Source organism: Macrotis lagotis, chromosome 2 (genome assembly GCF_037893015.1).
Source record: "Macrotis lagotis isolate mMagLag1 chromosome 2, bilby.v1.9.chrom.fasta, whole genome shotgun sequence".
In the NCBI taxonomy this organism is placed as follows: domain Eukaryota; kingdom Metazoa; phylum Chordata; class Mammalia; order Peramelemorphia; family Peramelidae; genus Macrotis; species Macrotis lagotis.
The window spans coordinates 102361559-102385655 of NC_133659.1; the positions used below are offsets into that span (position 1 = coordinate 102361559).

Consider the following 24097-nt stretch of genomic DNA (forward strand, 5'->3'; position numbering starts at 1 on the left):
ATGAACATATTGTGTCTGAGATGCTCCTACGATAGCCAATTTGAAATGTCCTACAATAAGTTTGGAATGCTTAATTGGAGCTCTGGAGGGAGACTCAAGATAGATGTATAGATTTGGGAGTCATCTATATAGAAATGATGGTTGAAATCATCGGAGGTGATGAAGTTAGAAGGGACAGAGTAGAAAGTAGAGAAGTGGGAGCAGGACAGATCCTGGACAATGTGAGACATCTGGTTTCCAACCTTCTTCTCTTGTTGTTACTGAGTTTCTTTGAATTACAGGTTCCCTAGCTAGAATGAGGAAAAATAATCTTTGATCTTTCCTACTCATAAGAACAGTGTAAAGATAAATATTCTAATACAAAGAAGATAGACTGAACATTTTTGGAGGAAAGGGACTATCACTGTCTTCTAAAAGTCATCAGTGTTTATTGAGATTTTACTAGTGGTGGGTGAATCTCCTTGGGAGAAACAGGGCTTAGTTGTCCTCACATTATAGCTCAGCTTGCTTGGGATGAGGGTGGGAGAGGGTTATGTTGAAGAGATAAATGAAAGCAGATCCACTCTGCCACCTAGCTGCCCCAGATTGCCCCCTACTGGCTATATTAAAGCCAAATATATTGTGGTTAGGTTGCTGATCTGCTGCTTTTACACAATTGGGAGCCCTGGAAAGGCTCAACTATCAACTAATGAAATTCTTTGGCATTTAAAAAAAAATATTATGTTTGTGTAAACTTGACCAAACAAGATATCTAGATTCCCTGAGGGCTCTCATAGTCAAACACATTCTTGGCAGTATGGGTAGAAGGTAATCTCTCTCTAAATTCACTTGGCTTCAGGGGATAGAGAGATGACGAGACATCCCTGAGTTTTCAGGGTCATTTGCTCATGCCGGACTGGGGAAGGCAATTTAGGAAAGTGGAAAGGTTTGAAGGAAAAGTGAGAGTATGATTCTCCTTACTGCCATGTGGTTTCCTCCTAGGGTAGAAAGAGGTCTCTGAACCTTTTCAGCTTGTATTGCCCATTAAAATGAGAGATATAAATAAAGCACTTTACAAAACATCAAGTATGGTATAAATGTTATTGTTAATGTTACAATTATTACTATTACTCTAAAATAAATGCCCCGACTGTTTTTCAGTGTTTTAATTTTTTTATCACCAGTCTTTTCAGTCCCCAGATTGGATCCCTCTCTATCTCTTCATTGTACCATCCATTTCCCACTGTTCCTCAGACTGTCCACATCTTTATATGTTTGATCACAATCCAGTCATCCTGGGTAATAGTCACCATAAGCCTCAGGCTTCTCCATTTCTTTGTATAGCATTTTGTGGTCAAACTTCCCATTCTGTAGTGTTTCAAGTGGGGTATAGTAGGTACAGTCTTTGGCATTTTCACTGGGATTATAGCCCCCAGTTGAATCTTCCCCCCTGCACAGAAACACTTGCTCATCCTCTGGGCCTATCAAAACTTGTATTTGTTTTATTTTAGCTGGCTTCTCCAAAATCACAGTCAAGTGGTTGCCTGCCATAGGTTCCAAGGCCCAGAAGAAATCCTCTTCCAGGCTGTAGGCTTTCTCAGGTAGATAGTCTTTAAAAAATCTGCATGTCAGTGTAGATGAATGCTGGTGGGTTGTTGGGTTTCCCAAAGTCCTTTTCTTGGAAATAGTCCTTGGGTTTTAAGGAACTCACTTCATGAAAGGGGACTTCAGAGAAGTTGTCTTCATGGATAGAGAAGTTCATGGATTGGAAAAGTGAGGGGCTAAATTGGATGGGTTTTTCCTGGACTAGCACCTTGTAGAAGCTAGAGAAGAGCTTCTCAGGGGGCATGGTCTGATAGTAGAGGAGGAAAGAGGCTAGTTGGGGAAGGTCACTGGAGTGATAGAGCTTGCCTGTAAAGCCCAGAGTAGAGAATTCCATTATCACCCAGGGGCTATCCTTCCAGATTATCAGTGCCTCACTGACGGCAGTGATAAAGTTGGGAGAGTACTGGATATTGTCCGCAATCTTCAGAAAGTAATCAGTGAGGTTGGCAGTAAAGTTCATGAGGACAGCATAGTCTACAATCTGTTTAAATAAGATAGGGTTGAGGAAGGACATACTAATGTTGGTTCTCAGACTCTCCAAGTAGTGATGAGCAGCAAGTGGGGTATGGATTACCAATAGTTGTCCTAAGAGGATCTGTGGAGCAAAGATTCTGCTAATGCTGATGATCATCTTTCTGAGTGAATCAGGGTCAGGATCTGACAAAAAGACCAATACTGTGAAGCACCTCAGTTCAGCCTTGGAGCATTGAACACAGACTGCAGAGTACTCATGAGGGATATCATCTGCTTGGAGGATAGTTCCATAGTTAGCAGCTCTGGGGAGGAAGTTTAAAAGGTAACTAGTTAGTAAAGGTGTGGAGAGGGCAACTTGTTTGGATTGGGGTAGGGATACTCCCCCAAACCCTTCCCTACTGCCACTATTTCCAGTCTCTTTTTTTTTTATATTTTAGGTTTTTTTTTTGCAAGGCAAATGAGGTTAAGTGGCTTGCCCAAGGCCACACAGCTAGGTAATTATTAAGTGTCTGAGGCCGGATTTGAACTCAGGTACTCCTGACTCCAGGGCCAGTGCTCTATCCACTGTGCACCTAGCTGCCCATCCAGTCTTTTTTTTTTTAATTTCAATTTATTTTTATTAAAGATATTATTTGAGTTTTACATTTCCCCCCATCTTGCTTCCCTCCCCCCTCCCCCCCACAGAGAGCACTCTGTCAGTCTTTACTTTGTTTCCATGTTGTACCTTGATCCAAATTGGGTGTGATGAGAGAGAAATCATATCCTTAAAGAAGAGAAGTCTAAGAGGTAACAAGATCAGACAATAAGATATCTGTTTTTTTCCCCTAAATTAAAGGGAATAGTCCTTGCACTTTGTTCAAACTCCACAGCTCCTTATCTGGATACAGATGGCACTCTGCTTTGCAGACAGCCCCAAATTGTTCCCGATTGTTGCACTGATGGGATGAGCAAGTCCTTCAAGGTTGAATGTCACTCCCATGTTGCTGTTAGGGTGTATGGTGTTTTTCTGGTTCTACTCATTTCACTCAGCATCAGTTCATGCAAATCCCTCCAGGTTTCCCTGAAATCCCGTCCCTCCTGGTTTCTAATAGAACAATAGTGTTCCATGACATACATATACCACAGTTTGCTAAGCCATTCCCCAATTGAAGGACATTTACTGGATTTCCAATTCTTTGCCACCACAAACAGGGCTGCTATAAATATTTTTGTACAAGTAATGTTTTTACCCTTTTTCCTCATCTCTTCAGGGTATAGACCCAGTAGTGGTATTGCTGGGTCAAAGGGTATGCACATTTTTGTTGCCCTTTGGGCATAGTTCCAAATAGCTCTCCAGAAGGGTTGGATGAGTTCACAGCTCCACCAACAGTGTAATAGTGTCCCAGATTTCCCACATCCCTTCCAACAATGATCATTATCCTTCCTGGTCATATTGGCCAATCTGAGACATCCAGTCTTTTTTTAAAAAAATTTTCCAGTCTTTTAAAAATTGCATCTTTCCAATTCCCCTTGGATAGTCTAGATTAGGGTTTGGTAACTTATTTAGAGGTAAGTGTAAAATTTGATTTTAGAGAATCATAGGATTTTAAGGTTAGATCTCAGCTTAAGACATCCCTATTCCAAATCCATTTTATAGACAGAGAAATGCATAAATGGCTTGTCCAAAGTCATCTTTCTAGTTATGACCAAAGATCAGACATATAGGAAGAAGGGGCTTAAGTATTCCTTTAGTTCAAATCTTTCATTTTATAGATTTAGAAAATATCTCATTTAGAGATATTTAGATATTTACCCATGGTCACATTGCCAATAAGTAGTGGAGGCTGTACTATAAACTAGAATTCTTGACTCCTAACCCAATTTCCTTCTCACTGTACCAGGCTCTCTCTCCTACCTTTCAACAAGTCTGTCCTATAAACTGCAACCTATAAACTCAGAGTTGATCTCCCTTCTTCTAGTATTTTCTTTGCCAATTCTTCTAGTATTTCTATTCTTTCTCTCTAGTAGTCCTAAATCCATGCTAATGAATGGATCTGATCTCATCATTTCCCTGCTATAAAAACATTAATAACTCCCTAATGCTTAAAAGTTAAAGTCTAAACTCTTTAGTGTGATATTCAAGGATCATGATGTAGACCCAGTCTTATTATTCTAGACTCTTGTCTTCTTTCTTCCATTTTTTAAAATGATTTTTGTAAGGCAATGGGGTTATGACTTGCCCAAGGTCACACAGCTAAGAAAGTATTAAGTGTCTGAGGCCCAATTTCAAGTCAGGTCCTCCTATCTCTAGGACCAATGCTCTATCCACTGTGCCATCTAGCCTCTTTCTCCCATTCCTGAACCCTTTTCTGGCCATGTATATTTACCATTTTGTCACCTTCACTCAAGAAATTAACCTGCTTGGAATAGCTTCTTCCCTCCAATCTAAATCTGATCTTTTAGTTGAATTCAAATCCCTTCTTTTAAGTGACTCATTTGTCCTCTTTGGAATGGTTTGGAACCTCTTTAGGTTAACCAAGGTGGGGTGGGGTGGGGAGAATTACCAGAAGTATGAGAATTCAGAGGAGGAAATAAATTCTGGAAACAGGGACCAATAAAACGATCCTTTTCCACTTACTGCCTGAGTGACCTTTGGGTAAGTGACCTTCAGCTCTACAAGACACAGTTTCCTAATTTGTAAAGTGAAGTGATATCAGGTGATTGTTAAACATCTCTTTTGGTCCTAAATCTATGATTCTATGACCATACAAACCTGGCATCCTTCACCATTTGTTCTAGAGACTGCCTTGGTTTAGCTAGTTAGCGTCATTCCAGGGCCATAGATAATATTGGAATTTGGAGTTCCCATTTTGGCTCAAAGGTTCTGAGATCTCAAAGTACACAGAATAAAGTATTCCCAAGAAACCCATTAATTCTCCTTTTACTTACTTTCCTTCCTCATAGTTTTTCTTCCTTTCTCCTCACCCATTTTCCCCTCCTTCCTTCTCTTTATTCAAGATCCTGCTAAGAATGGACTTTTTAAAGGAGGGTAGTGATTTTAGTCAGGGCAGTAGCTGGGCCATAATGACCATGGATTGCAGTTGTCTATGTTCACAATTTCTTAGGCATAGTCCTTCTCTTCATTCCTTTCTTTTTCTCTACTTCCCTCTATATTTCTCCTCCAACTTCCTTCCTAATCACTAAGCTACCATACTTTCTCCCCTTCTAAGAAAGCTTTAACTTTTCCACAAGCTCCCCTCCCAGGAACTCACTCTTCTTTTGGGACGGTTCCAGGAAGGTGTTGGTAAGAGACATTATGGAAGAGGTCTGAGTTGTTTTGCCATTCCTTAAAATTTTTCAAAAGGCTCTTTTTCCCAGATGTAACCTGCTCCTGGGTAATCAGCCAAGTCAAATTCTTCTTTGCTTTCTGGAAATAGGATAAGTATCAGCTTTTCAAATTCTAGGTAAAAGAGACAGAATGGGATGCCTTTCATAGTGTCTCTACTCTATTCTCCCTCTTATGTTTTTAGAACTCTTCTAGGAAACACAAAGGATACAGAAGAAATTTAAAGACATAATTCCTGACCTCATGGAGGTCATGAAAGGAAAAAAACTGTTGAGAACCAGTATAAATGAATCCATTATAAATTCCTCTATTTAGGTTTTCAAACTATCCCTATCACCTAGGCCTACTCAATGATTATAAAGTAATCCCTAGTATTTCTTAAATTGCCTAACACAAAATTAGTGACAAATAAGTATTTGTTGACTATGATGATGATGCTGTAAATCAGATTGGTTTCATCCTCAAGACAGAGGTAACAGTGGGGCAGGAAAAGCAGAGTTTTTCCTCAGAGTACAAAACTTAGAGGTTTCCAAAAATTTCTCCATTTACTCCAGCTGTATGGTTACTATTGTGACAATTAATTCCTTCCACTTGTCTTAATTACCTCTTCCATTTAGTTGGTTCATTTTTGCTTGCTCTGGTCACAATTCATGCTTTTTGTTTCTCCTTCCCCCCTTTCCCCCCTTCCCCCTTATTTATGTTTAAATTCCACCCCCCCCCCACAGCTACATGAAAAGGGAAGTTTAAATATTTATTTCCAAAACTTTGAGTTACAAATTCTCTCCTTTTCTTGCACCACTCCACCCCATTGAGAAAGCAAGTTATTTGGTGTAGGTTAAAAAATGTGTAGTGGGGCGGCTAGGTGGGGCAGTGGATAGAGCACTGGCCCTGAAGTCAGGAGTACCTGAGTTCGAATCCGACCTTAGATACTTAATAATTACCTAACTGTGTGGCCTTGGGCAATCCATTTAACCCCATTGCCTTGCAAAAAAAAATGTGTAGCCATGAAAAAACATTACTACAGTAGTCAGATTGTAAAAGTAAACATAAACCTCCCCCCTCCCCCCTAAAGAAAGAGAAACCTCAAGAAAAATAAAGTGAGGGGGAAAAGTATGCTACATTCTGTATTCTGACACCATCAGCTCTGTCTTTGGAATGGATGATTTTCTTTATCATAAATCCATCAAAAAATTGCTTCAATATTTCCCCCCATAGTTGCTATTGCTAACCATATTTCCTTGCATCCTATTCTCCTAACCCTCAATTATTCTATCCTCTCTCTCTTCTTTCACCTTGTGCCTCCCCAAAAGTGTGTTGCATCTGACTACCCTCTCCCAAAATCTTCCCTCTCTTCTATCACCCACACCCCTCTCCTCACCCCTGTCCCCTTTAACCCGTCCATTTCCTGTCCTATTTTCCTCTAGGTTAAGTGTGTATGTTATCCCTCTCTAAGCCACTTCTGATGAGAGTAAGGCTCATTCAGTCCCTTTCACCTTTCCCCTCTTCCACTCCACTACAATTCTTTTTCTTATTTTATATGAAATAACTTAACCCATTCTACCTCTCCTTTCCATTTCTCCAGTACATTCCTTTCTTGACTATTAATTTCATCTTTATCATATATTATACCTTCATATTCAGCTCCCTCCTATGCCTTGTCTATATATGCTCCTTCTAACTTCCCTAATAAATGAAAAGGTTCATATGAATTATCAGAATCATCTTCCCATGCAAGGATACAAGCAGTTAAATCCCTCATGATTTGTCTTTCCCATTTGTCCTCTCTGTTTCCTTCACCTGATTCCTGTACCTGAAGCTCCAACTTTCTATTCACCTCTGGTTGTTTCATCAGGAAAGTTTGAAAGTTGCCAATTTCATTGAATGTCCATCTTTTACCCTGGAAGAGGATGTTCACCTTTGCTGGGTAGCTGATTCTTGGTTGTAATCCAAGTTCTTCCAGAATATCTTATTCCAAATCCTATGAGCCCTTAACATAGAAGCTGATAAATCTCATGTTATCCTGAACGTTAGCTCCAATTGTTTCTCTCTGGCTATTTGTAACATTTTCTCCTTGACTTGAGAGTTCTAAAATTTGGCTATAATATTCCTGGCAGTTTTCATTTTGGGATTTCTTTCAGGAGGTGATTAGTGGATTATTTCCATTTCTATTTTATTCTCTGCTTCTAGGATATCAGGGCACTTTTCCTGGAGAATTTCTTGGAATAATGAAATCTAGGCTCTCTTTTTTTTTTGACCATGACTTTCAAGTTATCCAATAATTTTAAAATTATCTCTTTTGGATCTGTTTTCCAGATCAGTTGTTTTCCTTCACATTTTCTTCTTTGGCTTTGTTTTATTGTTTTTTGTTTTCTTACAAAGTTATCCACTTTCCTTAGCTCCATTCTACATTTTAAGGAATTATTTTCTTCAGAGGGCTTTTATATCTCTTTTTCCATCTGCCCAATTCTTAAGGCATTCTTCTCCTCATTGGTCTTTTAGACTGCTTTGTCCATTTGACCCAAACTGGTTTTTAAGATGTTATTTTTCTCCAGTATTTTTTTGTATCTCCTTCATCAAGCTGATTTTCATGATTTTCCTTTATCACTCTCATTTCTCTTCCCAATTATTCCTCTACCTCCTTTATTTGATTTTCAAAATCTTTTTTGAGCTCTTTCATAGCCTGATACAAATTAACATTTTTCTTGGAGGGTTTGGATTCAGAAGTTTTGACTTTGTTATCTTCTGAGTGTGTATCTTGATTCTCTACAGGACCAAATAATTGCCTATGGTCAGATTTTTTCCTTCTGTTGTTTGCTCATTTCCCTAGCCTGTGACTTGATTTTAACTCTTTGTTAAAGTGGGACTCTACCTTCAGGATGGAGGAGACATTATCCTAATCTTTTGAGGGTTTTTGCAGTTTTCAGACACTCCCCTCCCCACCCCCCCAGGGACCTGCAATGAGCTCTGTGATGCTTCTGCTCCTACTTTCTGAGACTGGGGTCACAGACTGTGACCTGAATCGGAATAAAGGTAAAGCAACAGAAGTAACAAAGAGACTTCTGCAACTCCCCTGATCCCCTTACTGTCTGTGGGCTGAGCACCCTGGAGCAGCTTCTTGGTGGCTTCCCAGGCTGCCTTCTGGTCCCCTGGTCTATGTTAAAGCTTGCATTGGTCTAGGCTCCCTTCTCACTCTGATGCAACAGAGTTTTCCTGCTGTTGTCCTTGAGAATCCCTGGACTGAGAGATCTGAAAATCTCTGCCTCTACCATGGACCCAGGCACCTTCAGGGGCTCAAGAACCCCAAAGTCTGTTCCTAGATGACTGGACTTGGTTCACTCTGCCATGGGTCATACTACTTGTTAGGCCCTTTCTAACCCTGGTGCAGCAGACCCTTTCCTCAGATTTTCCAAATTATCTTGGGCTGGAAAATTGTTTCTAATTTTTCATTCTTTTGGTGTTGAAGTATTGTATCTTGATTTCTCATAAAGTCAACAGCTTCCTTTAGCTCCATTCTACATCTGATTTGTTTTCCTCAGAGAGCTTTCTTATCTTTTTTTCAATCTAGCCAATTCTCCATTTTTTTTTGGAAGGCAATGGGGTTAAGTGGCTTGTCCAAGTCCACACAGCTAGGTAATTATTAAGTGTCTGAGGCCATATTTTAACTCAGGTACTCCTGACTCCAGGGCTGGTGATCTATCCACTGTGCCACCTAGCTGCCCCCCCTTTTTTACTGTTTTTTGAACAAGATACTCCATTTCTTGGCTCCAAATATTTTCATGTGCTCTCTCCCCCATATCTGGAATACTTTCCATTTTAATTTCTGCCTCCTTGCTTCACTTACTTCCTTCAATTTATGTTTTTCTTGGAGTCTTTAGATGCAGGAGCTTGTACTCCCCCCCCCCCCCCACTGGTCTTCCAAGTTGTTCCCAGTGCTCCCTGGGGTGTAGGTCAGGAGCCTTAGCTCCCAGGCATCCTGGGGCTGTCTCTGGGAGACTGAAGTTTCTTTACTCTAGCAGGCTGCCCCTCTAATCCTGTAGAGCAGAGCCTTTCCACTATTTTCCAGGTTACCTTGGTCTGGAGAATTGCCTCACTGGATCTATCTGTGGGTTCTGTCTCTCAAAAATTTAGTTAGAGTCATTATTTTATGATTTTTGGAATACTATGACAAGAACACCTTGGAAAGGGTCTTCTCCTATTGCCATCTTGGCTCTACTCTCTAAAAAATCTTTCACTCAGTATTTTTGTAGGTTCTGTCATTCTAGAACTTGGTTAGAATCATTATTTAAAAGTATTTGGAATGGTTTGTGGGAGAGCTCCCAAGAGACCCTACTTTTACTCTACCATCTTGGCTCCATTCCCATAGTGTTTGTGTCTTGCCACTTGCTCTGGGCACCAAGATTACTAATAACAGCTTTATATATATCATGTGAGTCCTCTTTGCCTAATCATATGTTATTTTCCTTACCTGGAATGATTTTCTCTCTTTTCTGCCTATTCAGATCCTATTCATTGTTTAAGGTTTACATTCCTCATTCTGTTTTCTTAAACCTTCCGTCATTATTCCAAGTTCTCATCAATTCTTCTTTCCTTCATTAGGAGCACAGATGATACCCCATATTATAACACTCTATCCTTTTTGTCTTTATATTCCCTTTGCATAATGACTGGCACATAGTAGTTGCTTAATCAAGGTGCTTTTTGAGTAGCTATTGCCATGTGGCTCTGTTACTTACCAGAACTCAGTCTTTATCAACAATGACAGTGACTTCCAAACAATTAAAGATACTGAGAAGCACTGAACAAGTTAGCACAAAGACACAGATCAGAGTGGAAGGACACCTGGTGCTTAGGTTGAGGTACAGTGCTGTAGGAAAGAGTGAGAACAAGCTTCATGTATAATGTCAAATTTCATGTAAATTAAAAGCACAAAGATGGAATTCTGCAGAACTGAGTTCTAGTCCTAGTTCCCAAACTAGTTATAAGACTTTGAGCAAATTATTAGTTTTCTTTTAATCACAATTTCTTATTAGTAACATGAGAGGGATGGATTAGATAATGCATAATCCCTTTGGGTTTTGATTTTTATGGTTTTATGAAGAGAGTCTAAGATTCAGAATTTAAAACTAGAGAGGCTTTATTTCTACCCAGCTCTAGAGTTGTCCATATCTATCTTGGAAACTTCCCTTTTCCTCTCTTTGTTCTAGACACAGGATACTTTTTCCCCACCCTCCTTTAATTCTAATTCTTTCTTTCTGTTAATTATTTCCAATGTATCCTGTGTATATTTGTTTGTAAGTCATATCCCCCACTAGACTGTGAGTTCCATGGGGATGGTATCATCTTTTGCCTTTCTTTGTATCCTTAGTACTTAGCATAGATCCTGGTCCAAGGTAGGTGCCAAATAAATGGTTGTGGAATAATTGTTCACCATTTGTATTTTTTTCTTCCCTTGAGCATTTAGCTCTTTGTCAATCTGGACAGAGACATAGTTTTCCTATAACAGTGAGTGGAGATGGCCAAGGACGACTGTACCTTTCTATTTTTGACATATTCAAGGTGGTTTACTAATTGGAGGAAGTCTGCTTTTCTCTATTTGTTGTTGTTTGTCCTTTGTTCTCAAAGAGGACCAATGATATCAGGAAGGTGATGTCTTGACTTGCAAGTGAAATGGAGGGGGCAGCTAGGTGGTACAATATATAGAGCTCTGGTCCTAGAGTCAGGAGGACCTGAGTTCAAATCTGAATTCAGACATGTAATCCTTACTAGCTGTGTGACTTTGGGAAAGTCACTTAACCCTGTTGCCTCCCAAAAAAACCCATAAAAAAGCACACAGCAAGTGAATTGGAGTTAAGTGAGGCAGGGCTGTGCAAAGTCACTAGCCTGTTTCTTCTCAGGAGCCATTTGGATCCTATGGCCAGATATAGATCAGACCCAGTGGAGATGTCTCTCAATGCAGTGGGAGACTTTTTCCTTTTTAAACTAAGTTGTCCCCAGGTCTCAGTTTGTTTGAGGCAAGACCCATTCAGTGATTAAGGCTAGGTAAGAAATGAAGCAAAAAATGACTTTCCTCTAAGCAGGCCACCTAGAAGAAGTAGATGAGACATAAATCATGTAGTTGGGTGTGATGAGTGGACAGGGAGGAAAATAAGGAACACTTTGCCTTGATGCCCTTTGCTACCTAAATATCCCCCACCCCTTCCCCTCTGAACTTGCCCAGGGTCACACAGCTGTTAAGTTCTAAGGCTAGATTTGATCTCAGATAGCTCAGTTCCTTATTCCAGGCCCAGAACTCTATCCATTGTACAACCCAACTGCCCTACCATACCTTAAAGTAAAGATTAAAAAAGAGAAAAATGCAATTCATCAAAACCAATCAACACACCAAGCTAGTATAACAGACTATGCAACATTCACACTACCTTGGCACCCACTCCCAACTCTGAAAAGACATGAGAAAGACATTTTCCTATCTTGTTTCTGGTAGCCTGGGTTTTCATTTTTGATTCTATACCATACAACCTCTTTCTGCAGTTTGTTTCTGTGCTGAACCAATGAATGGGCTGATATGACATTTCTTTTTTTTTGCAAGGCAATGGAGTTAAGTGACTTGTCCAAGGTCACATAGCTAGGTAAGTATTAAGTTTTTGAAGCCAAATTTGCACTCAGGTCCTCCTGAACTCAGGACCAGTGCTCTATTCACTGCACCACCTACCTGATCCATGACTTAACTTTTTAATCAAGCTGGTAGTGTTACAGCAGCAATAAAGTCTCACATTTTGCTCACCCCTTCCATTTCCCCCAAGTACTCTATAAACAGTAGCACTGTTCCCTTTACTTTTCCTAGCACCTAACATTCTATCTCCCAATTCTGAGCATGTATTTGCTCTGTTCTCCAGACTGGAATTCTCTTCTGCCTCTTCTTGGCCTTCTGGCTTCCCTGGATTACTTCAAGACCCAACTAAAATCCTACCTTCTATACAGGAAGCCTTTCCTGATCCCCTTTCATTCTAGTAGTACCTTTCCTCTCTTGATTATTTTCAACTTATCTTGTTTGTAGCTGGTTTGCACATAGTTGTTTGCCTGTCTGCACACCACCATTAGACTGTGAGTTCTTTGGAAGCAGGGACTATCTTTTATCTTTCTTTGTATTTCCAAACCTTAGTACTGTTCCTAGCAGATGCTAGGTGAGTCACCTTGATCTCACCTTTTTTTTTTTTGCCATAACCTCATCCAGATGAGCTTTTGTACCAAATGTACCAAAATACATCTCAGCTCTTTATTTTAGACAAACCCTCAAGTTTCCTAAAGGAATATGTAGATGATACATTAAGAACTATTCTAGAGCAGTAATAGACTTTGCCAGTTTGCTTGGGTGAGGTTCTAATATGACCAGGGTTGTGATGGTGAAGTGGATGGTTTATATCCTGAGTCAGACATTAATTAGAGGTGTGATCTTGGGCAAATCACTTCATCAGGATCAGAATTTGAACCACAAACACTCAACCCAGAATACGACTTATTTGTTCCTCCCTACTTTTTATTTACTACTCTAGTTTCTTCATCTATAAAAGTGGGATAACAATAGAACCTGCCTGACAGGAAGCCAAGGATGTGGATCAGATCTTGGTGGTAGCAGGAAATACTCAAATGAAAGTTCAAGTGGAGAAGTGCTCCAAGTGAACAACATATCCATAAGGCCATTGAGTCCAACTCCATTTTATAGATGAAGAAACAGAGATTGGGAAAGGTTAAGTTCTTTGTCGAAGATCACAAAATTATTATGTCTGGTCAAGATTTGAACTTGAGTCTAACATTTTCTCCCTAAGGTGTTTTAAAAGGTCTTCTCCCTTTTCTTTCTGGTAAAAGAGGAAATACTGTAAATGATACCTGGTGTCTTTGCCTTTCCCTAAAGGACCTGATATATTTGGGAACTCCATAAACTCCACAAGATTCTTTCAAACATCTATCTTAACTGCTCAGTTCTTCTTTTTTTTCTTTTTCCCTTTTATTTGAGGCAATTAAGGTTAAGTGACTTACCTAGGGTCACATAGCTAGTAAGTGACTAAGGTTGAATTTGAATTTGTTCTCCTGACTCCAGGACTTGTGCTCTAGTCACTGCATCACCTAACAAACCCTAACTGATAATTCTTCAGATAGTATTGTCCATCAGAACTACTAAAGTGCTGGCTGGCTTACCTATAGACATCATAGACAGAGAAGCGGGCTTCTGTAAGAAACAAGATGAGGTATACTCCACTATGGGCAAGTAGGAGGACCAATCTTATTGGAGATGTGAGGGTAATAACAGCATTTATGGAGCATTAAGTTTTGCAAAACACTTTTACAAATATTATGCTACTTTATCCTTAGAACAACTCTGAGAAAAAGACACTATTATTATATCCATTTTTCTGATGATGAACTTTGAGGCAGACAGAAGTTAAGTGACAAGCTCAGGATCACACATAGCTTAGCAAGGTCTGAGACTGAATTTGAATTTATCTTCCTGATTTCAGGTCCAGTCCTTTAACTATTATATTACCTAACTTCTTAGTACTTGTTTAATACTTTGCTTAAACTATGTTACTCATCTGATTGACTGGGTTAGATGCAATAGGGTTACTATACCTGAAAAAACTGAAGAAATTCAACTGTTCTGGTTGTCAAAAGATTAGATTTAATCTTAGACTGGGGCCATTCTAGCTGGTTTTTGTTGGTTCTTGGATAGATAATGTTATCTAAACCTGTCATTCACTGATTTAACTCAATCTACCAAAGTCAGAAAGCGGTTTTTCTGGCTATACTATCTTCTTTTCCAATTATCTTAGTGGAAGGTAGCAGAGAATCAACAGTGACTTGGAAGATTTGAATGCTAGTAGATGCTGGCATAGAACTCTGCTGTGACTAGAAATATCCAACAGAGATGTGATGCCAGTACAGGGATGATGTCCTCAGAAGAGATGATCCAGGTCATGCATATTCTATATCCTGTATTCATTCTCCACGTGCATACTCCTTCACTGGTTGGGTGGTCATTTGTAGTAGCCTGTATAGACATTAGAGGGTCTTTTCTTCTCAGTATTATGCAGAAAGGTTTTTATTCTGAGCTAATATATCCTTTGGTAGGCTCTTAAACACATTGGTGTGGTTTTGAGAGTCATAACTTTGAATGGGCACTGCCTTCAATGCCTTGAAACTGGGGTAGCTTTTTAAAGGATGAACTTTCCAGTAGAATTTTGACCACTCTCCTGCCTTGCAGCAAAAAGCTTTTGATCATCAATAGCTTTTCAGAATAGTTCTAGACTTGAGAGTGCTCTTTAGTTATCCTTATTTATACTTTCTTTTTGATTCTTTAGGCAGATAAATTCTTATCTTTTCTTCCATTATTAGTAGTTTTTAGACATTAGGAGACCATAGATGTGTACCACATGTATCAGTTTCAGTATCATAGGGTAAGTAAGACTAAGTTTGTATTATATAGGTCAGAACAGAAAGTCTGGCTTCCTTGATCATCTTTTATTTTTTTATATGGGCAGATTTTTTTCAAATAAATGTTTATATTTGTACATACATATATTATGGAAGTGAATTGCATCTATACTAAATGTGCCTTCAAAAACTAAGTAGAATAATTTGAATCAGAGTCAGAAGTGACATTAGGTTGGCTAGTCAGTCCAACTTCCAATTCATTGCAAGTATCATTTCTCTAATAGCCTATGAAGCAGTCTCTTCTTATGAGAGGAAACAATTTATACCATTGGTACATAGAAATATTTATTAGAAAGTTCTTATATTGTGCCAAATCAGCACCCCTGTAATTTCTGCTTATTTTTCTTAGTTCTACTCTCAAAATACCCAACAATTGAAATGACCAAACAAATTCTGATATATAAATACAATGGAATATTACTATGCAGTAAGGAACAATGAACATGATGGATACAGAAGAACAGAAAGAGTTGTATAAACTGATATGAAGTGAATTAAACAGAATCATGAAAACAACTAGTTGAGGCAGCTAAGGGATATAATGGTTAAGTATAGGACTTGGAGTCAGGAAGACCAGAATTCAGATCCTGCTTCATTTGCTAGTTATCAACCCTGAGCAATTTGCTTAGTTTATCTGAGCCTTTTTTTCCTTTTGTAAAATGAGGTTGTTGGAATTTGTGACTTCTGAGGACCCTTCTAATTCTAAATCTGTGATCTTATCAACATACACAAACACTATAGCAATGGGAATAGAAAGAACAACAAAACAGTCAAAACTCAATGTTTCAAAATCACAAGGTAACAAGTCATAGCAGATAGGGCTCTGGACATAGAATCAGGAAGTCATTTAAAATCTCTACTCTAGTTTCCTCAACTGTATAACATCTTCTGAGAATTCAGTCAGCTTTAAATCTATGATACAGGTATGTCTTTTCTTCCATCAGACAGTTCCTTAAATGTGAGAAGAGAATCTAAAATGTCCTCATTGGGTTTGTTTTTTTTCCTTAGGACAAGTATCACATTTATCCTTAGTTCTTCCCCCTGAGTTTTTTTTTTTTTTTAGGTTTTTGTAAGGCAAATGGGGTTAAGTGGCTTGCCCAAGGCCACACAGCTAGGTAATTATTAAGTGTCTGAGATTGCATTTGAACTCAGGTCCTCCTGACTCCAGTGTTGGTGCTCTATCCACTGTGCAACCTAGCTACCCCCTTCCCCTGAGTTTTCAATCCTTTTACTGTTGTCTGTCATTATGTCCTCAGTCCCTAGCTCAGAGAGTTTAGGGGTTCAGATCTGAAAAATATTGGAATTATCTTTTAAAAAATCAGCATACCAATAAAGATAGATAGATAGATAGATAGATAGATAGATAGATAGATAGATAGATAGATAGATAGATAGATAGATAGAACAAGCCAGTTTTCAAGCCTGGAGCATTTTACATAACTCTCCTAAATGATAAAGACAAAGATCACAGGATGCAGCATGCATGTGTGAAGGGAATGAAGTTGGTATGAGATTTTTGGAGAAGAGAGAGACAATCTTCCTTCCTCCTCTGAAAGATACATTTCAGACACTTTGGAGCCATCTATCCATGCCTTCCCACAAACTGTTTTTAGATGTGTGTGTTCATGTGAACATGGGCAATTTGGGTCAGCACACACAGATAAAAAATTTTTTTTAGTACCATGTTTCTCGGTACTGTAAATGGTTCCATAAGAAAATTATCACTGGAATTGGAGGCAAAATTTAAACTCAGGTCTTCCTGATTCCAAATCCAGTGTTATACTCATGTGATGTTATATAATAAAATCTCTGAATTCTGAGCAAGAATTCCTTTTATAACATCTCCACAAGTTGTCATCCAGGTTTTGCCAGCATACTTTTGGAGATGGGGAATTCATTACCTTTTGAGGCAGCTAATACTACTTTGGACAAGCCTGATAGTATGATCTTCTGCTGTCTCTCTACAACTTCTATCCATTATTACTCCAGTTTTGCCCTCTGGGACTAAGAAGAAGATTCTTTTCTAACAATAACCTTTTATACATTTGAATAGAATTATTATGTTCTTCCTAATTCTTCCCTTTCCTCCAGTATGAACATCTCTACTTCCTTTAATTTGTAGGTAACCAGGTATTATTCTCAGCAGCCCCTTGTCTTGAGTGGGTAGAATTTTAAGAAATGGGAGAATGCCAAGAAACTGAGCTCTGATTTCAGTTGGTTTTGAAGAGGTATAAAGGGGAAGGGGGAAGGGTAGTTTTGAAATGGCAGGATGATTGTCAGTGAGATAGATGTTCCATGGGGCTATGAATAGAGATTGAGGCGAGGAGTACCCTGCTGCTTGCTAATCCACCTATTCAAATTTCTGAGAAGGGTTATGTGAGGTTTGGATGTACTGAAGCTGTTGATTATTGTTAACTCTTTGAAATTAGTGAAAGGCCAGCCAGTGAAGTTTTAGCTCCTCTCTTCCTCTATACCTGTAGTTAGCAGGCATTTCCTGCATAATTTCTCTCTCTTTAAACTAATTCCTGATTTGGCTTCATATAGATATTTTATATTTATAGCCAGTTATAAATTTGTATGATTCATATCTATTAAATGATCATGACGAGAGGCAATTCAATAGAGAGAGAGAGCTAGGAAATAGCTTGGAACATATAGAACTAAACACAAATGTCTGCATCTTGGCTTAAAATAGCTAGTTTACTTTTGAATTTGGGAAATTTGAGCTGTAATTGTGAGAGACATATATGTGTTTTTTCCTAATAATTTTTTATAAATTCTTAAATAGCAGGGGAAAAAAACATATGAATCAAGACATTGGATGCATAAGCTATTGAGTCATGGCTAAGCAAGAGGTTGGTAGTCAACCTTGCTAGACAATGCCACCTGCTGGTTATAGTTATATAGCATGTTCTTTAATACTCTTACATATTGGTATGACTGACGTGTCTGGAACTGAATATAAAAATCCAAATATAGTCTGATTAGGACTCAGAGAAATGGTCCCTTCCCTTGTCTGTAAACCATTAATCTTTGTATTAAAATCTTTGTATTAAAAAATACAAACATATTCTAGGATTGAGTTTGTATTTTTTAATACTACCATGTTACATTGTTGATGTATATTAAGTTTATAGTCCATGAAAATTCCCAGGCCCTTTTCATAAGATATGTTGTAAAAAAAAAGTATTACCTATCCCCCATCATGTGTTGAATCCAAACATCAGACTTTACATTTATCACTATTATAGTTCTTCTTATGAGATTCAATCTCATTTTTCTAGCCTACTGAGAGACTTTTAACTCCCCACAGGCTATCTTTCCCTGTTAGTTCCATTTGCTTAATAAACTTGATAAGTGTGCTATATAGGATCTCATTCAAACCATTGAAAAGACATTTGCTGCACTCCACTAAAAAGACTTCCCTCCTTCTTGGCACTAATTCATTAATCACCACTTGGAGTTTTGGTGATTCAATCATTTATATTTTAAATAAAAAAAAAAGTGAACAGTAAAATTTGTTTTAATCAGTGAATTTTAATTAGCAAAAATATGCCTTTTTTCCCTTCCACTTTTCCATTTGAGAAAGAAAAACCCCCCCATCAAACTCATTATAAACATGTATAGTCAAGGAAAACAAATTCCTGCACTGGCCATATCTAAAAGAGCATGTCATTTTTACTTCCAAATCCTTTGTCTTTACATTATTGCATAAATTGTTCTAGCTCTGTTCATTTTGCTTGTATCAATTTAAACTTCTAGGTTTCTATGAAATTATCTCTCATTTCTTACAGAACAAAAATATTCTGTGGAAGTTAAATACTATAACTTGTTCAGCAGTTCCCCAATTGATGGTCATACCTTCAGTTTCCCAATCATTGCTACCAGAAAAAGAGCTGCTATAAATGTTTTGTGTACTTAGTTAAAATTTGTTTTGCTTAGATTTCCTTAATTTATCTTGACTTTTATTTCCTCTTCTACCTTCTTTTCTGTTTTCCAGATGAGTGAAATGTATTTCTATTCCCAGTTGTGTGTGCATATTCTTCCCTCCTTTGATCAGTTCAGATGAGAGTGAGACTTAAGTATGACCTACTTCTCTACTTCCTTTTTTAGTATAGACTTCTACTTGCTTGCTTTGATTAAGATAACTTCCCCTATAGTTCCTTTCCCCACCTCCTTCTCCTCAGTGTATTCCTGTTTTCCTTTCTTCATATGAAAACCATCAAGACCCAACGTAATCCCTCTCAGGGTCTGTGCTAATAGGACTTCCTCTATGCCCCTAAGATAATGATATAGTTCTGAGGATTATCTCCCCATATTAGAAGGTAGGTAGTTTATCCTTGTTCAATTATTTATCATTGTTTGCTTGTTTACCTTTTTATATTATTCATGACTCCTGTGTTTTCATAGAAATGTCAAAGTTTCTATATAGCTATGGTTCTTTCATCAAGTATGTTTAGAAGAGCTAGTGAGACTGACAACTTTGTGCAATTCTGCCTCACTTAAATCTAATTCAAGTTAAGATATCACCCTGAGGTATTATTTGTCCTCTTTGAAATCAAAAGACAAACAAGGAAATCTGGTTTCAAAAAAAGATCTATTTTTTTCCCCTTTCAGATTATATTCAGCTTTGCTGGATAAATTAATCTTGGTTGTAAGTCTACATTTTTTGACTTCTAGAATATTATATTCCAAGTTCTGTTCATTTTTAGTGATGCTTACTAAATTGTGTGACTATGGCTCCTTGGTTATTGAATGATTTTTTTCTTGCTGCTTTAAGTGTTTTTTTTTAAATTTTTATTTGACTTGGAAGTTTTGAATTCTGGCTATAACATTTCTGAGAGTTTTCCTTTTGGGGTTTCTTTCAGAAGAAAAATAAAGAATTCTTTTTATTGATACTTTGATCTTTGGTTCTTAAAAATATAGGCAATTTTCTTTTATGATTTCTCGAATTGTGATATCAAGGTTCATTTTTTTGGTCATGACTTTCACATAGTCTTCTTAAATTCATAGATAATTCTATATTATCTCTCTTTGATATATTTTCCAGGTCAGTTGTTTTAATTATGACATACCTTACAATTTCTTCTATTTTTGATCGTCTTTAGATTTTGTTTTAATATTTCTTGCTGTCTTATAAAGTCATTATTTTCTATTTACTTCATTTTAATTTTGAGGAAATTTGCTGCTTGGATAAGGTTTCGTATCTTTCATGCCAAGCTATTAATTCCTTTTCTAATTCTTTCAAAGCTCTAATTTCTTTTCTATTTTTTAGCAGCCTCATTTCATTTATAAAAAAAATTAAGCATCTCATAAACTTTTTTCATCTCTTCCAGGAATTCTAGGTGAATTTGTGCCTAAGCTATATTTTACTTTGTTGCTTAAGCTATATTTTACTTTGTTGCTTTGTTTGTCAGAATTTTGAAGTCTTTTTTTCTGAATTTGTGCCTTAGACATTCCTATTATCATTATAGCTTTATATGGTGAAATTATTTTTTGTTGTTCATTTTTCCAACATACTTCCTGATTCAGACTTAATATTAGAGCCCAGGTATTACAATTTCTGGAGGGAAATGTCTGGGTTGATCTTATTGCTGCTTTCCTGGAATATTGTATATTATATTATTCAAGGATATCAGGAACAGTTTAGGCTGGGAACGTATATGCTCTCAAGACTCCCAAAGTGGTTTTATCTAAGCTTTGAACTCTGCAAGTTCCAGACCAGGGTTTGAATCTGGGCAATACATTGAGTTCCAGTGGGCTACAGTTGATCTCAGCCACTAATCAGTCAGCCAGAAAACTTTACTGGTTCAAAGTGAAGGAAATGCAGACTTCCCTTTGGTCTTGAATTCCTGCCTTGGTTATTCTTCTGTAGGCTTCAGACCAGAATGGAAACTGGAACTGAGAACTTAATAAGCTCTTGGGGTCCAAGCTATAAAGTTCCTGCTTGCTTTTGAACTTTCTCCTTGCTTGGTACATAGCCTAGTGCCTTGCAAAAGCTCCTCCACTCTAGATTTTAACCCAAGGGGAAGATCCCTCCTTTGTCTTCTCTGAAGTTGTGACCCAGACCTGAAGAATAGAGCTGATAGTTTATACTTATTTCTGTACCTTTTGGAACCTCTTCTTTTCCTGATTAAATCTGTCCCTATGCATTCTTACCTAGACTCCATCCTCAATGACCACAGACCTCTCTGTGTCAGCCTAGGTGGGGAAAAATGACTCACTGTGATTTTTTTTCTCTCTTGGTTTTCCCAATCAGCACTCAGTCTGGAGCATTTTTATAGATCTATTTGGAGGTATTGTGGAGAAGAGCATGGCTGTACTTCATGCTACTCTACCATCTTGGTTCTTCAATTTAATCATCTCTTAATCCTCCTAAATATACTATCATCCTTCCCATTTTTATCTTTTTCATGAGGATAGCAAGAAAGATATCATCAAACACCTTGCTAATATTTAAGTATGCTGTGTTCATGGTATGCTTCTAATTTTGTAAAGTATCCCTTTGGATCATCCTACATATTGCAGGTTGGGTTTCCTGGAGGACAGGTACCCTATGTTCAAAGCTATTATGTGAATCACTATCCCTGTAGCTATAGCTTAGGAGTCTCCCACTGTTGTGTTAACTTTTCATTTTATTTATTTAAAACTTTTAATTTTTCCTATTAATTAATTTTTTCCTTCCCTCTCCTTGAAAAAGAGAAATCTAATCCCTTTAAAAAACAAATATATATGTATATACATACATAATCAAGCAAAACAAATTCTCAAAATCCAAAAAATGTCTCAATATACATCCTGAATTCACTACCTCTGTGTCAGGAATTCAATAACATGGATCATTTAAAATAATGATTACTGCATTGATCAGAGTTCTTAAGTTTGTCTTTACATTGTTGTTCTAGTTCTGCTCACTTATCTATGAATCAGTTCCTACAAGTCTTCCTAGGTTTCTTTGAAACCATCTCCTTCAGATTTGTTATAACAATATAGTATTCCATTAAATCATATACCACATTTCCCCATTTATAAATGCACCTTAATTTTGGGGCCCAAAATTTGAAAAAAAAGTATTACATAAAGTTATTGAACTCAAGTTTTCCCCATCATAAAATTCATAGAACTTCTCATCACTGTCAAAACTCCCTTCCATTAGCCTGTCCTCTTCTGTGACTGATGATGAATCACTGTCTTAGGCCAGACACCGACTGCTTTCCTGTCTGTGCTCTGGTCTGTGGTTTTCTATAAGCACTCCCTGGGCAAGTCTGGTGCCTGGACACATGCTTATTCCATTCTGTTTCATGAATCTGAAGCTCCAATTGTGTTGTCCTTTGAAATCAGTAACTTCTTTTTCATCAGCAATTCTTCTGGCCTCCTGCTGAACCATCTTTGTGGACACAGGACTTCCAATAGCCCTTTGTTCTTTCATCCATCTCTTCGATTCCCTCTTTAACTCAGGCCATTTTACTGTCTTGCCTCTCATGGCCTTCTTCTGCCTCGGTGTTTTCAGGAGAATTTCTTCTTCCTGTAGCCAAGTCTCAGATTGTTTTCTCAATCGAAGAAGAACCAAACTGTTGTGAAGGACCAAAGTATTGTTCAGTTGTATGATTTCCATTCACTTTTTCTTTTTTTTTGCAAGGCAGTGGGGTTAAGTGGCTTGCCCAAGGCCACAAAAGCTAGGTAATTATTAAGTGTCTGAGGCCATATTTGAACTCAGGTACTCCTGATTCCAGGACCGGTGCTGTATCCACTGTGCCACCTAGCTGCCCCTCCATTCACTTTTGCAAACTGGATCGCTTTGACCTTGAATTTCAGCACTGCATGAAAATATTTTCTGAGTCATTTCTGGGTGACAAATGTTCCAAAAACAAGCATGAAAAAAAGCAGCAAATGCAAGTAAAAAAAATCTACAATCATTATATAAGACGTTCCCAGTTTTTAGACCCCAAATTTTTCTAAAAAGGGTGCATCTTATACATGGGGAAATATGGTACTATAATTTGTTCAACTATATTCCAATTTATGGGTACCCACCTAGTTTCTAGTTTTTTGGTAACACAAATGAACTAATACAAATATTTTTGCACATATTTTTATTTTTTCTTTGATGTTTTTTTAAATTTATTTTTTATTCTCATTTTGTACAAATGTTTTTTTACATTAATAAAATATTCTTGTTTACAAGTAAACAAAATACCCCTCCCCCCATGAATATAGATAGACTTGCTTGGGCGAAAAAAGTAAAGGGGAGAGAAAAAAATTAAAATTAAAAAAATAATAGTAATAATTGTAGGTATGGCCAAGTGGCGCAATGGACGAAGCACCAGCCCTGGGGCCACAAGCACCCGAGTCCATATCCAGCCTCATAAACCCAACAATCACCATGTGACATGCAAGCCACCTGATCCCCACTGCCCTGCAAAAACCAAAAAGAAAAAAAAAGACCCAAAATAAAAAAAATAGTAATAATAGTAGGGGTGGCTGGGTGGTAGACAAAGCACTGGCCCTTGAGCCAGGAGCACCTGGGTCCAAATCCAGCCCCAGACACCCAAAGATCCCCCTGCTATGTGGCCCCAGGCAGGCCACCCAGCCCCACTTGCCCTGCACCCTCCCCCCAAATAATAATAACAAAAAATGTGCTTCAGTCTTTGTTCCAACACCAACAACTCTGTCATGGGTGGATCACATTCTTTATGATAAGTCCATCACAAAAGTTACTTCCATATTTTTCCAATTGCCATTGCTGATCGCAACTCCCTCCTTTCTTATTTCTCCACTACCATGTACTATATTTTCTCTTTCCTTTCACTCTGACTCTACTGTAGGGTGGCTGAGTGGCGCAGCAGACAGATCCCTGGTCCTGGGGCCAAGAAGCTCTGAGCCCCCCTACCACCCCTAAGGCCCAGAATCCACCTGGCCCTATGGTCCTGGGCAGGCCTTCCAATCCCAGCCCCTTGCAAGAAGTAAAAAAGAAAATGTGTTATATCTGACCACTCTCCCCCCATGGTCCATCCTCTCCTCCTTTATTCACATCCCCACCCCTTCTCCCTGCTCCCCCTCCTTTTTACTCCAGGTGTCTATACCCCATTGAGTATATTTACTGTTTCCTCTCCTAGCCATCTCTGATGAGAGCAAAGGTTCCGTCATTCCCCCTTGCCTCCCCCCTTTCATATCATTGCAATAGCTCATTGTAATAAAAAAAATCTTATTATGTGAAATATCTTG

At 38.1% G+C, this 24097-nt stretch overlaps 1 pseudogene; it reads right to left on the bottom strand.

Annotated features, from left to right (window-relative positions):
* Window positions 1-1229: 1229 nt before the first annotated feature.
* Window positions 1230-6785, bottom strand: LOC141511928 (alpha-1,3-mannosyl-glycoprotein 4-beta-N-acetylglucosaminyltransferase C-like; annotated as a pseudogene).
* Window positions 6786-24097: the final 17312 nt, after the last annotated feature.